Source organism: Pygocentrus nattereri, chromosome 27 (assembly GCF_015220715.1).
Source record: "Pygocentrus nattereri isolate fPygNat1 chromosome 27, fPygNat1.pri, whole genome shotgun sequence".
NCBI classification, from domain to species: domain Eukaryota; kingdom Metazoa; phylum Chordata; class Actinopteri; order Characiformes; family Serrasalmidae; genus Pygocentrus; species Pygocentrus nattereri.
Genome location: NC_051237.1, coordinates 3,367,604 through 3,382,966, shown reverse-complemented (window position 1 = coordinate 3,382,966; position 15,363 = coordinate 3,367,604).

Below are 15,363 nucleotides of genomic sequence, written 5' to 3'. Positions count from 1 at the left end.
CGGAGCAACCTTAAGACAATCATGCTCTCCGGGACGAATATGTTGACCGTTCGGACTCTATTAGAAAGAATTCCCACTGAATGTTAAGGGTTATTTCATTTCAGCCTTAATAGTCACCCTGCACTGCTCATCATTGCTTTGCCTTTATAATTTCATCTCTCATGAGCAGAGAAAATGTTTTGCATATCACACTGGACCATCTCTGAAGACTGAAGAGGGTCTGCTTAAACAAGATCAACGACCTGAGAGTCTGGGATTATCAGAATATTTAGCATATCCACAGGTCTTCAGCATTTAGAACAATAACTCTAATAAAAGGTTTCATTTCTCCCATCGTGAGATTTTGGGCATCTGTATTAATTTTTCAGAATGGACCTTAGTAAAGCCTTTCACTGTAAAATGAACTGGAATAATGGCTTTTTTAAAGTGAATGCATAATTACTGAAGTGGGGTTAAGTGGCCTATCCAAAGGGAGACGTAGTGCCAAGCCAGGACTCCAACTGATCACTAATGAAATTCCCTGACCAGTCCACTACAGCTGTAGCTGAATGTATTAACTCTTTAACAGGCTGCAGAAAAAAAATCTTAAGACAAGGTCACACCATGTTTTTCAGCAAACGTCAATCAAGTCTCAAAGCCATTCTAGAATATTCTCCCCACTTGCATCATTCTAGCATACTCGTTTCATTCATGCTGAATGTTCTCCCCCGTTCACACTGTTCTACAATTTGTCCACCCATTCACTCCATTCCAGAATGTTCTCCCCATTCATATTGTTCTATAAATGTGTTCCCCCATTCACACTGTTCCAGGAATGCTGCCCCATGTGCAGTATTATAGAATGGGTTTTCCCCCTTTACTCTGTTCAAGAATGAGCCCTCCCATTCAAACTATTCCAGAATGTTCCCCCATTCCCACTGTTCTAATATATGTTTCCTATTCACTTTGCTCCAGAATGTTCCCCATTCATGCTGTTCTATAATGTCCCCCCCCATTCAAATGGTTCCAAAACATTCTCTTCATTGACATCATTCCAGAGTGTTCTCCCCATTCACACTGTTCTAGAACACATCCACCCATTCACACTGTTCCAGACTGTTCTCCCCATTCACACTGTCCTAGGACGCATCCACCTATTCACACCATTCCGGAATATTCGCCCCATTCAAACTGTTCTATATTTTCCTCCATTCACATTGTTCCAGAATGTTCTCAAAATTCACACTGTTCTATAAACGTGTTCCCTTTCGACACTGTCCCAATGTGTCCACCCATTCACATTCATACATGGATGAAGTTCTCCCCATTCACAATGTTCTATAGGTGTGTTCCCCCATTCATACTGCTCTAGAGTGTTCTCTCCATTCACACTGCTCCAGAACGTTCTCCCCATTTAAACTGTTCCAGAATGTTCGCCTATTTTCATTGTTCTATAATCTGTTCCCCCATTGAAACTATTGCAGAATATTCCCCAATCACACTGTTCCAAACTGTTCTTCTCATTTACAATGTTCTGGTATGTGTTCACACATTCATACTTTTCCAGAATGTTGCCTCCCATTCACAGCGTTCTAGATGTTACACTCCATTCTCACTGTTTTAGAGTATATTCCTATTTACATTACCCTTGACCACTCATCCCCCATTCACACTATTCTTGGATGTTCTCTTGTATTCACACCATTGTAGAACATTCTTTTCTCCAGATGTGAGTCATTGTGGAACTACTGTTTTTGATGAAGTTGGCAATTTTGAAAACACACAGGCCTTTTTCTCTTACTTTTTGTCATTTGCTTTGCAAAACTGTTGCATAAAAGCAATAAAACATTGCTTTATCTAATAACACTGTGGCTGTGATCAGACCTGAATCACCAAGTAACAGGCCTCTGGCTGCAAATGTTTAAAGCCCCCCTGCCTCGCTACCTTTCTCTGACGGTCAGGTACTTTTTATGATATCACAGCAGGTGAAATGAGGGCTTTACAGCTCCAAGTTGGCAGCATACTAACCATGGTGTTGGGCATGGTGGGTGAGTCACCTATGAACACATTTACATTATATATTTTTCATTATTAATCTATATTTTGACCAAGCTGCATAATCTGGGGTTATCTGCAATTGGGTTCTCTAAATGGTTCTAGAAACAAACTTCTTAAGCCTCTTATTGTCACGATTGGCCCCTCCCAGTCTTGTCCATGTGGGTTTTTGTTTTGGTTTTTCTAGTCCGGCCCCCTCATTTCATGACTCCGCCCCTGATTGTTTTCACCTGTCCCTCGTTGTCACTTTGTTATTTAAGCCCTGTGTTTGCCCTTAGTGTGGGCTGGTGTTTGTATCGGTCGTTGTTTGCTGTGTTGGTCTTTGTTGGAACTGTTTGGTTGTTTGTGTTTCTCGCCATGTCTGACCCACGATCTGTCCGTATTGGCTCATTGACCTTGGACCGTTACGACCCTGATTTTGGATTTGCCCTCAATAGAAGTCGCTTACCTCCGCACATGCATCCGCTACCTCGCTCCACGTCACACTTATATCCACAAAAGCTTAATGTAAAGGTAAGTTATATATCACTTTTGTTTAGAAGCAATATCACTGTGTTGACCTGCATATAAACAATAGTATATCGACAAAGCATTTCCATAAGTTGTGTCCTGCTATGGTGTGATATGAGGTTATTGCCTATTGCTGACAGAGGTGTAGTCACCATTCTGCATATTCCAACATGCTATTGTGGTAAGCACATAAAGATGACAAGATTACTCACAGATTAACAAGAACATATGTTAATTTAAACCCAACAACCAATACATTTATTTATAAAGCAAGTCTCCACACCTGACACGCACACATTTACCCCAAAAAAGACGACACTGAAATCAAGACCGTTGCACATAACAAAGATGAAGAAAACAAGACCAGCAAACTTAAGAAGTGGTACAATCAAGCATCCTCAACTAATGCATTCTGCCATGGCAGGCAGGAAAAACGCATATATTTTGTTCATAGTACCTTTTAGGGAGACAGTTTGCAGACACATCTGACATTTTATTTGCATTTGAAAATGGCAAAATGACCAATTCCTTCAAAAGTTCTCTCTGATTGTGTAAAACTCTCTGACCTTGCTTTATTACACTTAAACCACTGTCTCATTCTTTGAGATAGGATGTGTTTTCTTCTGTCCCTCAGGGTTGTTGGCAGTCTTTACTGTTCTGTCCCTCTCCAGTGTCCATTCTCTGCCTGACTGCCACTGATGTGCTTTTGCTGACAAAATATATAACACACAAAAGGTACTGCACAAAGATTGTACTTTTGTTTTTAGCTTTATAAATGAATCCACCCTGCGAATGTAGCAAAATTCTAATGCCTCCACTTTAGTTCCTTTGACAAAGCGACTCTCTCTCAGGACCAAGTATCAAAGCAACAGTGCAAAACCGACAAAAGGCATGCGGGTAAATTTGTAAAGAAGTGCCGTAGGAATTTTTTAACACTTTGGCGAAAAACAGGTCTCAGAGGAACGACATTTAGAGTGCAGGGCAATGACTGTGCAACAAAGCAGCATAGATGATGAACAAGGCAAGTGTGCACTTCTGTCCTAAGATATGGTCTTAAAGATCTCAAAAGGGCTCTTTGGAGTGATGCCATAAAGGAACCACATTTGTTTTCCCCAAAGACCCTTTCAGTGTTCAATGGAGAGTTCTTTAAAGAACCGTTTTTTTGTAGGTGTGATGCAAGAGTCTCAAGAAGCGTTTTATTCTTTTTTTTATCGTTAAAGAGCCTCAACATAACGTAAAAGCTCTATACCAGTTAAAGAGTTTTCATTCACTGATATTACCAATTTTTTAAAATTTTTTTTTAGTTATATAGCAAGCAAGTAAGCAAAATGTATTTATATAGCGCTTTTTACAACAGGTGTTGTCACAAAGCAGCTTTACAGAACAATCAGTATTACAGAGAGAAGAGAAAAGAAGAAAGAAAATCCGGGTCCAAGCCCCCATGAGCGACGGTGGCGAGGAAAAACTCCCTAAAAGAGGAAGAAACCTTGAGAGGAACCAAGACTCAGAAGGGGAACCCATCCTCCTGCGGTCGACACCGGATAGCAAACATTATTAGTATGAAGTTTTATAGTAAAGTGGGAAAAGAAAGATCTGAGGGTGAGGACTGCACAGCGCTGTACAGCAAGAAGCTCAGTGGTGGTCAAACCGGTCCAGAAGGCTGGTGAGCAGCGGCACCAATCAAGGCAGTAGAGGCAACAGCATCAGGCGCACAGGATGGGCAGCTGATCAGCTCCGCAGAGAAAGGAGAAGAAAAAACAGAGTTAGTACTGTAAAGAGTGGCTGACCACAGATTACAGTAAAACAGAGCAGTGGAGACTCCAGCAGGTCTAGACCTGACAGGGAAGACTAGTCACCAAATGCTTGACTGTACAAATAAGTTTTTAGCCTAGACTTAAAGACTGAGGCTGTGTCTGATTCCCGAACATTGGCAGGAAGATTATTCCAGAGCTGGGGGGCTTTGTATGAGAAAGCTCTCCCCCCTGATGTAGCTTTATTAGTTCTAGGTACCAGCAGTAAGCCAGCAGCTTGTGATCTAAGTAGGCGTGATGGTTCATAGTGGGAGAGGAGCTCACTCAGGTACTGAGGGGCGAGCCCGTTTAGAGCTTTATAGGTCAGTAATAGGATTTTATAAGCAATCCGAAATTTAACTGGTAACCAGTGCAGGGCTGATAAAACTGGACTAATATGGTCAAACTTCCTAGTTCTTGTGAGGACTCTGGCTGCAGCGTTCTGGACTAGCTGAAGCTTGTTAAGGCTTTTGCTGGGACATCCAGACAGCAGGGCATTACAGTAATCTAGCCTTGAAGTGATAAATGCATGAACTAGCTTTTCTGCATCCTGTAGAGATAATGAATTTCTTAATTTAGCGATATTGCGCAGATGCAGGAAAGCTGTTCTAGTAATATTAGTTATATGTACGTCGACGGTCAGATCAGCGTCTATCATGACACCAAGATTTTTAACAGATGAGCTTGATGAAACTGAGAGATTGTTAAGTTTTAGTGTTGAGTTAGACAGTCTGTGTCTGGCTAATTTTGAACCAAGAAGCAGGACCTCTGTTTTATCTGAGTTAAGTAACAAATTATTTGACATCCAATCTTTTATGTCTTTTATACAGTCCTCAATCCTCAATATACATAAACATGATAAACATAAATACACTACTTAATCTCCAAGTAATATGAAATATGTGCAGCTAAAGCCTATACTAAAGTGTGTATCTGCAGCCTACAGAACCTTACAGAAGACAGAAGAGGAAGGGGTCCTTGTTTAGGATTTAGGACTATGGTCTGGTATTCACTAGACCTCACCTTATAACTTCATGAGTGGTGGGTTAGGGGTTAGCTTGACCACTCTGGGGGGAAGAGGTGGATGTACAATTAATAAATGAGTACAATACAAATAGTAGCAGTTGTGCAGCATCTGAATACACTGAGGTAAATATCTGAAAGTACTGTTGATGCATTAATTACATTAAGTTGATGTATTGTTCATATGTTACATGAAATAGATGTAATGTTACTTTCATTACCCAAAGCCTAACCTTATCCACTATTACCCTAATCCTAACCTTAACCTCAACTCAAAACCTAATTTTAACCCTCTGCCTAGCCCTAATCCTAACCCTAACCTTGATCTAAAACCTAACCAAATTAAAGTCCAGTGACTGAATGGTGTCTGTGTGTCTAACAGCTTGTTGAGGATGCTGAGATGATGGTCTGTATTAGACCTGTTACACTTTCAGTGACCTCTCAGGTTAACATCTGCAGAAATGAAGTTGGACACAACATAAAGCAAAAAACAACAAAACATCAGCAGATTATGAACAAGTTTTATTTATGCAGTTAATTAAAAGTCTCTGCATAATCTACTGAATGTTTTTCTACATCACTGACATGCTGTGGATATGTTACTGAGAGTCTCTTAAAACCACAAAATAAAGTGTCACCAAGTTTACTTACTAAACAAGTAACAAGACATAAATATTAGATGTAAAAAAAAAAAGTGACAGATTTGTTTTTAGAGGTCCATTAAAGACGTGATGCTAAATTCCTTCTCGCTTGGCATCACCATCTAGAAAACTGTCACTGTACAGGTCTGAAAAGCACCGGCATCACGTAATGTGTGGATGGTGCAGTCTGCAGGTGGAGTATGATAATGAACACCGTAATGTGTGCGTGTGCGCGTGTGTGTGCGCACTGGGGGAGAATAAATAGCCAGCTTCATTAGGGAGAGCACGCACACTGACGCAGCGGAGTGAATCAGTATACATCAAAATGAAAGAAATCCTCTTGAATCATATTAACAGGCTCTTAATGTTGTTGATCTAATTAGAGTAGTGCTGATGACGGAGGGACAATGAGGTCGCATCACGTCCGTGCTCAGAGTCAGCCTTCTGACAGATGCAAATTACTCAATTCCCTGTCATGTACAGCAAACTCCCACACACTCACTCTCTGTCTCTCGCACTCACACATGCACTGTAAAAGCCTGCGGTTTCTGTTTTCGACTAATATTGTCTTTTACAATGATATAATTGTCTTGTCGTGCCATGAACTGTGGACTTGATTTTTAGGCATATTTAAAGGAGTGCTTATGTAAAAAAATATATAAATAGTTTGCATTTTCCCTTTAATTTCGTCAGTTAGCCAATGTTTAGTGTCTGCAGTTTGCTTTATTTGTTTTGCATTAGAGCTACATTGTTAATATAGCTCATAAGTAATAGAACCCATATGTAAGTTTGAACACCTGGTTAAATGACAATACTGTTGACTTTCTAAGAGAAAACAAGTTAACACATACTCTACAGGGAATGAAGATAAATATGATGGATTTTCTGCACATTTCAGTGCATAATTTCTATGTATTTGCTTGGGTTTAACTTATTGAAAAAAAAAAAAAGAATATAAAATTAGCCATAACTTTTTCAATGGCCGCATTTGATGTTTCATTTTTATTATTTCTAAATGTTACACTCACCAAACAATAATATAAAATATGGGGCAAAGATCTGGACCAAATTCATATTAAAAGATAGCTGATGCTTTTTTTTTTAGCTGTGATATGCAATTTGCCCATTTTTTTTATAGTTATCAATCTGATATACATTGTAAGACACCACATGAGTAAACCTATTTAAGGTCACTTAACCCCTTAACATTCCCGGCTTATTACAGTGAGGCTTATTATGAAGGAGCTACAGGAACTTCAATGCAAACAAATGGAGCTTTTCTTAGGTTGTAGAAGTGTCATTAAATGTTGGGTCTGCTGGTTTGGTAGGGGTTAAAAGTGAGTTCCACTAGTTTCTTCAGGTTTTCTGCATAATTAAATTAAGATGTAAACAAAGCCATTCACAGTGGTGGTGATAGGAACCAGACTTCTGAACAGTTTAATGCCTCTAAAAGCTGCATCACTACCAGCTATTAAATGAAATATGCTGTCTAATGCCTGAGACTTTTTTTTTCTTTTTTTTTCAGATAGCTTTGAAATAACATGCATTCTTTTTCTAAAGTCAGTCATGATAGAGCGGTATATGCAGGGTGTTGTAAAGCAAAATAAAACACAAAGCAAACACATTTTTTTCTGATTTGCTAATATTGTACCATCATCAACATTAAATATATAACCCAGGGACACACAAGTTTCTTGGTTATTTTGAGTAGTAAATGGCTATATTTGCATTGTAAACATCATGAGGCCTGGTTCACCACCACAGTAAAGAAATCAAAGTTCCTCTACAATGAATCCTTACATCCAACCACTCTGAACAATCTCAATGAGTGAATTATGCAGAAGCTTTGAAAAATTGGTGGAATTCCTCTTTAATGATTGTTGCAGTTTGCGTGTTGCTAAGTATTGGGGCATAAGCTGTATTAGCCCCATAGCTCCAGTGCAAAACAATGCAAAGGAGCATAAGTAAAGGGAAAATTGTGAAATTGGATTGTGTGTGTACATTTTGCTGTTGATTTAAGGTGCAACATGTTTTCAGTGGAATAAGACAAAAAAAAAACTTGAGACATTTATGGTTATACATCAATACCATGTTTAAATAAGTTGTGGATCTCATGCATTCATTAGGATTCATACAGCATAAATCCTCTTACAAAAGGAATGTCTGCTTCATTATACAATCACATCTCCAGCAAGTGACCTCAGCACTGCTGGAAGAGATCCACTGCGGAGCTGCTATGTTTACTAATACAAATACACACGTATTCAGTCAGTCAGACAGTCATATTCACCCACACATGTACAAACACATTCAGGCCAGAACTCCATCAAATGCTCTGTTTCTATTGATTTCTGTAGACTTAATTCATAGTCTGAATCAAACTTGGCCTTTCATCATCCTTCAGACACCTTGTTGGTCAATCAAGGAGCACCTTCCACTCCTCTATTCTCCTGCAAGCCTTTATAAGGACCTCTGGCTCTGCTTGGTGCAAGCAGTAATGCCTAGTCCCCATAAAGGCTGCAGATAAGAGGCTGTCTGTATGGCTCTTTGACTGACACTGAGTATTAAAGTGTCACATGTGGTGAACATTATGGCGATAAGAGATGTGTGAGCAGGCCTCATTAGGAATCACTCATGAGGGGCTGGAGCTTATCGCTGCCAGTAACACCCTCTGTCATCACACACGCACCGTTGAATACTGCCACGCTCTTTGCTAGTGTTTTCAGACAATGAGAATGCATCGTGCTCCACACTGGGCTAGCAACAACCTAGGACTTGCAAAGAATGCGTGAAATCACAAGTAGTAAGTCAAAGACTCTGAAAAATAGTGTCTGTTTGTTCAAAGAATCAAAACTGTTTGTGCACAGTCATATGACTTTGCAATCATAATCTTAATGGCAGGATGCACTGGAAGCAGAGGTGTCATCGCTTGATTTATTACATTAGTGTCGTTACCTGTGAGTTCTATTTTTGGAAATAGGCTCAGATCACGAAATGCGTTCTTTTTTTTGTAATTGAGCCTCATGTGCTCTTTAAACAAGTTGCATGCAACAGTTTGAATATCCCCACATCCCTAAAATATATATTTTGTTCATTTTCTGTCATAATAAATTAGCACATCTTCAACAGGATGTGTGGATGTGACTTCATTTGCATTTAAAAAAACAAGAAAACTTAATACAATATAATTTTACCAGGGACACCCAAACTTTTGCATACAACTGTCAAATTGTGTAATTTGCTCCTCAGTTCATGCAGTGTGTATATGGACATTAAAAGAACAATATGTAATAAATTTATTGTACTAAATCATAAAATGACCATAAAATGTCATCAGAGATTAAGGAAATATACTAAGTTGAAACATACTAAGTCCCTTCCTGGATCGGGCCTTGTTGTGGCAGAAGGGCTCTTCAGAGTTAAGTGGTCAGGAGCAATATGCTCCCTGCAGGGTCTCCAAGTGTGAACAGGTCCGGAGTGAAGACCCAGACTAACGCAATCCAATACCCCAACATGCACAATAGACACAGAAAATCATGTATCCTGCCTGGGAAAGGGTCACCGGGACCTACCCCTGCCAGGCAGCCCACAGAGGCAATGTGGGGAGACCATGTGGGCCAACCACTCGCAAGGTCCAGCATGGGGGAGCGGTGCAGTGCCGTATAGGCAGTGGGAGATTGCAGGGAGGCCAGATCAGATCAGAAATCGGATATCTTGCAACTTTTACATGAGTCCAACTTGACATACATCATAATGTCGTGCTGCTGAGATCATAAACATTTGGGCTGATATTTTTGTGCAAAAATTTTAAAAGATTTATCCAAAACCCTCCATGTTCAAAGAGATTTTGAAAGAAATGGCCAAACATGACCATAGTAGACTGAGGCTGCAGCATCAAAGGAAAGTCTGAAAGCAAAGTTTAAAAAACCCAAGGACACAAACCAGAGAAGTGACTGTGTTCTTTTTACTGCAAGCTTGAACACATTCTGGGTGATGAGTCAACCTGTCACTCAACAAAGCTTCATGATCGCTCCTGTGATGCTGGTGAAGATGAAAGTGAACCCTCTGGGAGCGACTAGTGTGATTGTTTACCTCTGGACGAGCCACACGAAGCAACGTAAAGCATTGTTCTTTCGAGCATGTGCGTCAGTTTAGGAGCTGATCTCTTGAACTGATGTGGTGAACAGCCAAACCAAAAAAAAGGATTTGAAAAAACAGATTTGGGACACTTGCTGTGTAAACAAAGCCTGAGAGGGTGAAGGTAGCGAGTATTTTCGAAGCAGTGGGATTTTTTTTTTTTTTTCCAGGATACACAATTCATTGGCTACCATACATAGCCACCTATGCATAAAGCTAGTCAAAGATTGACAAAGTTTTAAAACAATCAACATGAGTTGGTTTATACTGTGCAAACAATAAAAACACTCCAACTACATGCATTAGCTAATCAACTTACTGTGTAGGACTCATCCTCGCTTCCTATTGTCAAAGTTTCATGTTGCGCTCATTTGCGTAGGTTCGGTGTGTTCAACCTGGCAACCCGTGTGAGCTTTGAGTCTGGGGAGGAGGTTGTGAGGACTAACAATTCCTTCCAATATCTTGAATTTGGATTGCAGTAGCCATTTTAAATGCTTGCTGTCAGTATTACATATTGCTCAAAAGTATCACTGCAACCTTTCTAAGAATAAACCAGCTTAAAAGGAGTGTCAACTTTATTTCGTCCCAGCATCCCTGAGGATTTCACTCAAAACCACCAGGTTACTCGAGCTTCTACTGAACAGGGGAAGTCTTTTGGTGAACGAGTGAACTGGTATTTATTAAACTTCACAAGCTCATGTCACTTGACACTTTGCAATTTCCTTGTTTCAGCTGATTTGAGTTTAACGGTTTTGGTCAAAGTTTTTAATGCCTTACAAGTTTCTTAGTTGATTAATGTTAATCATTTTATTGTTTTTCTATTTTTACTATTTTTTGCATCTTTTTACTATTTTGTTAATTAAAAATAAATTAATAAAATTAGCTTCTTTTGATAGCATTTGAATCAAAATTTGTTGTCCTTCATAGTGTTTTATTTACCTTTTGTCAATTTATTTTATTATTAAAGAATTTTATTTACCGAAGAGTAAATAAAAGTAAATAATAGTTTAAGAATTTTATCCGGAGTTTAAATAAAGACTGATTGAAAGCAATACACAGTGCAGCCAATCAGAACAGATGTTGTTATTATATTTATCTTGTCTTAAAGGCACAGTCTATCAAAAAACAGTCTGTTGAACTTGGAATGATGCCATAAAAGAACCACACTTCCCCAAAGACCCTTTCAATGGAGAGTCCTTGAAAGAAGCAATTTTATGTACAAAAGTAATTTTAAAACACTTGAAATCCATGGGAAAAAAGGAAAAATGTAGAAGATGGAACTTTTAAAGCTTGGCTCTGAGTAGTTACTGCACTAACTGTTTGCGCTAACTGTTTTGCCAAACTCCCCTACTTTTCCATTTTAAAGGAGTGCATAAGGCAGTGCAGCAGGCACAGCAAGTCTCGCTAACATGCCGAGACAGCGCTGTGTGTACAGTCATTTTTTATCGCCTCTTTTTTTTTTTTTTTTTTGCTTATCTGTTCTCCACTGGCGATAAGCCATGAGCTTGCAAGTGCTGGCTTTTCCATTTCCATAGTGCAGGCCAGCGCCTGGCGTTTCACTCTCGGGGTGTATGTGTGTGAATGCTTAAGGCCATGCACGGTATCAGGACCCCAGCTAACCTCCCTAGCTCCTCACTCAGCTCAGCTTCAGCTTTGCGCTGGGGGAGACTGTTGGAGATAAACCCTCTCATTTGTGTCGTGAAGGTCCATATTATGCTGCACAGGTGTGACTCAAACCCATACACACGCATGGAGCAGGCACAACAGGGAACCTTCCAGTCCCTCTTCCAGGTGTTTTAGATCGATAAAAAAGCATGCTGCTTTTAATTGACTGGAGCAAACCACTCACAAACGACATGGGGGAAGACAGCTGAGTTTAAATGTTTTAGAGCCTGTGGTACTCTTTCATGCTTCTTAGCCTGTGTGATATTTTCAAACACAAAGATACACTAGCTCTGTATTTTTTATAATGGTGAGTCCTCAGTGAGTAAAACATTCACATGTACCTCTAAATTTGCGTGTCACTCTGCAGTCACTGTATTAGGAACTCCAGCTCTAAACAGATTTCTCTGAGCGAGAAATAATTGGCATTTTCAGAAATTGCTGCTATGTTGCCCTGTGTTACACAAGAATTCCAAACCAGATATGTTTTGTCCTTTACATACTCTTAACATGGTTATTCCAGGGTTCTTTAGTAAGGTATATGGAACCATGAACACTCAAAGAACCCTTCGCATTATTAAATGGTTCTTTGCATGCTGAAAAGGTTCTTTAGATTGATGGAAGCTACCGTGCTATAGATGGTTCTTTATAGAAACTTTTTTCAAAGGGTTCTACATAGCACCAAAAAGGGTTCTTCAATGTTCCTGTACTGTTTATTAATATGTCATGAATGCTTCATATATATCCATATCCATCCATCCCTCCATTTTCTAAACCGCTTTTCTTTCAGGGTCAGGGGGGGATATATATATATATATATATGATCTTTATAAAGCCTTACTTTACACACTGATGGTTCTTCAAGGGCTCTTTTGTTAAAATGATTCTATGCAGAACCATGAACACTTAAAGGTGGATGGATGGATGAATGGATGGATGCTGGCTTTTCCATTTCTATAGTGCTGGCCAGCACCTCCTTTCACTCTCAGTCAGGGTGTATGTGTGTGAATGCTTAAGGCCATGCATGGTATCAGGACCCCAGCTAACCTCCCTAGCTCCTCACTCAGCCCAGCTTTAGGTTTGCGCTGTGGGACACTCTTGGAGATAAACCCTCTCATTTCTGTCGTGAAGGTCCATATTATGCGGATGGATGGATGGATGGATGGATGGATGGATGTGTCTGTTCCTTCAGTGAATGAGCTACTGACGGTAGCAATACGTGTTAACAGTTGTACAGTTTACCTTTAACAATTTGCCATTTATGGATGCATAAACAAAGTCATAGTGCAATGTGCAATATTAGAACTCTTTGGATGATTAAATTGTTCTTTGCATGGTGAAATGGTTCCTCAGATTGATGCAAACTGCTATGCTGTAGATGGTTCTATATCAAACCTTTTTGAAAAAGGCTTTATAGCCCCAAACATGGCTTTTCTACTGTGATGATGTCAAGCTTTTAACAATAAAAGAACTCTTTTCAAAAAGCATTATCCATCAAACTGAAGAACCGATGCATAGAACCTTTTAATCATCCACACGGTTCATGGTTCTATATAGAACCATTTCCCTAACTAAAGAACCCTTGAAGACCTATCAGTGTGTAGAGTAGTGCTTTATGCACCGATCAGGCATGACATTATGACCACCTCCTTGTTTCTATGCTTATTGTCCATTTTATCAGCTCCACTCTACAACTACAGACTGTGGTCCATCTGTTTCTCTGCATACTTTGTTAGCCCCCTTTTACCCTGTTCTTCAGTGGTCAAGACCTCCATGGACTCTCACAGAGCAGGTACTATTTGGGTGGTGGATCGTTCTCAGCACTGCAGTAACACTGACGTGGTGGTGGTGTGTTAGTGTGTGTCGCGCTGGTATGAGTGGATCAGACACAACAGTGCTGCAGGAGTTTTTACTACTAATAATAATATATTTAATTTACATAGCACCTCAAACTCAAGCTTTTCAGAACTAACAAAATACATAATCTATAAACAAAATAAAACAAGCTACAATGAACATATGTACACACACAGGGAGGGGAGATAACAGCACCAAGTCACCTAGCTGGCCTACAAATAGCCCTTAGCCACAACGGAAGCTCCCTTTCTACCTGGGGGCCTCACCACTATGTTGTAGCTTCACACAGGTGACTGGCCCAAGAAGCCTCATAGCCTGGAAAAAATTCTTAGGAAGTGGCTTGGTTGCTCAGCAGCTTCATAATGGTGGTGTAGCATCACTCATGCAGCCAAACACCACCAGTCCAGGCAGGCTCATAGCGGCAGTGTACAATATAGGGGCAGCCAGTCCCCAAATTATTTCAAAATCTGCTCAGACCCAGAGTTCCTAATAAAGGCATGACAGCGACTACACAGTGATAATATGGCTTCAGAGGTCTATTATGTGGAATCCGCCTTAAGCTCTTCTAACAACTTTGTGTTGACTGCATTATGAAATACTGTTACTAATATTCCCTCTCCCTCTCATGCACTTAGCTGATCTGAGCTAAGTGTGATTCCCTTGTTCATGTGTTCTTGCTTCTCCATCTGTTTCTGCTCTTCTAAAGAGCCACTGATAAAGCACCTCTTATTTAGCTTAGATTTTTTTAGATGTCTAATTGCTGGCAAGAGTCATAGCAACCACTGTTTGCTGAGCTATAGTGCTTTATACTAGCACCAATCAGTGAATCAGAGGCGTATGTGTTTGTATGTGTGCTCTTTTTTTTTTTTTCATTACTATTTATTCTGGATTTAAAGCTCACAGTCATACAGATTTGTATGTGCATCACACAAACTCCAAAAAGTCCTAATCTGAGTTCATGCGTTTATCTTCTGAGAGTGCTCTACCAGAAATGCTTGCAAAAAAGTAGGAACTTTAAGGGTTTTGAATATTTCTGGGAAACATATACTCTACACAGTACACCTCTGCACAAAAAAACACTAAAGCATAAAATATGGCCTGTGCAAAAGTTATGGCACATTTTTATATTAAATATTATATTTTCTCCAAATTTGTTCAACTCAGTATATGAATAGAAATTATGCACTAAAATTAGCAGAAAATCGCCTTAAGTTTGTTCCCTGTAGATGTGTTTACTTTTACTATTTTCACTTTAAGAAAAAACAAACAAAAAAAAAGCACATGCAATTTAAACTGGGGTGTTTAAATGTTTGCATAAGACTGTATGCTGTTACTCCAGCATCAACACTGTATTCAAATAAGTTTCAGCTCATTTCCATCTAATTTAGTTAGCTTTCTTTCAGCAACATGGATACATTGCCCTTCATCCCATGATTTAGTTTTGGCACTGTTAGCTAGCCGGGGTATGCATGAAAATGTATTAGCAGTTCTAACTTGCAGGCAAAGCTTGTAACATACACTTGACTGCTTTCAGTTTACAATGACCCCATCAGTAAAGACCCCTGGCATAGAAAAGATGCCACTTTATTGTTTCTAATATCTGGTTACCACTCATGTATCACAGAGCCTGAGTTAGATTCTTTCAACCAGGATCCTTTCAGTTTAGAGTTTTCAGACATGTTCATCCCATGTCTGTGTGGGTTTCCTCT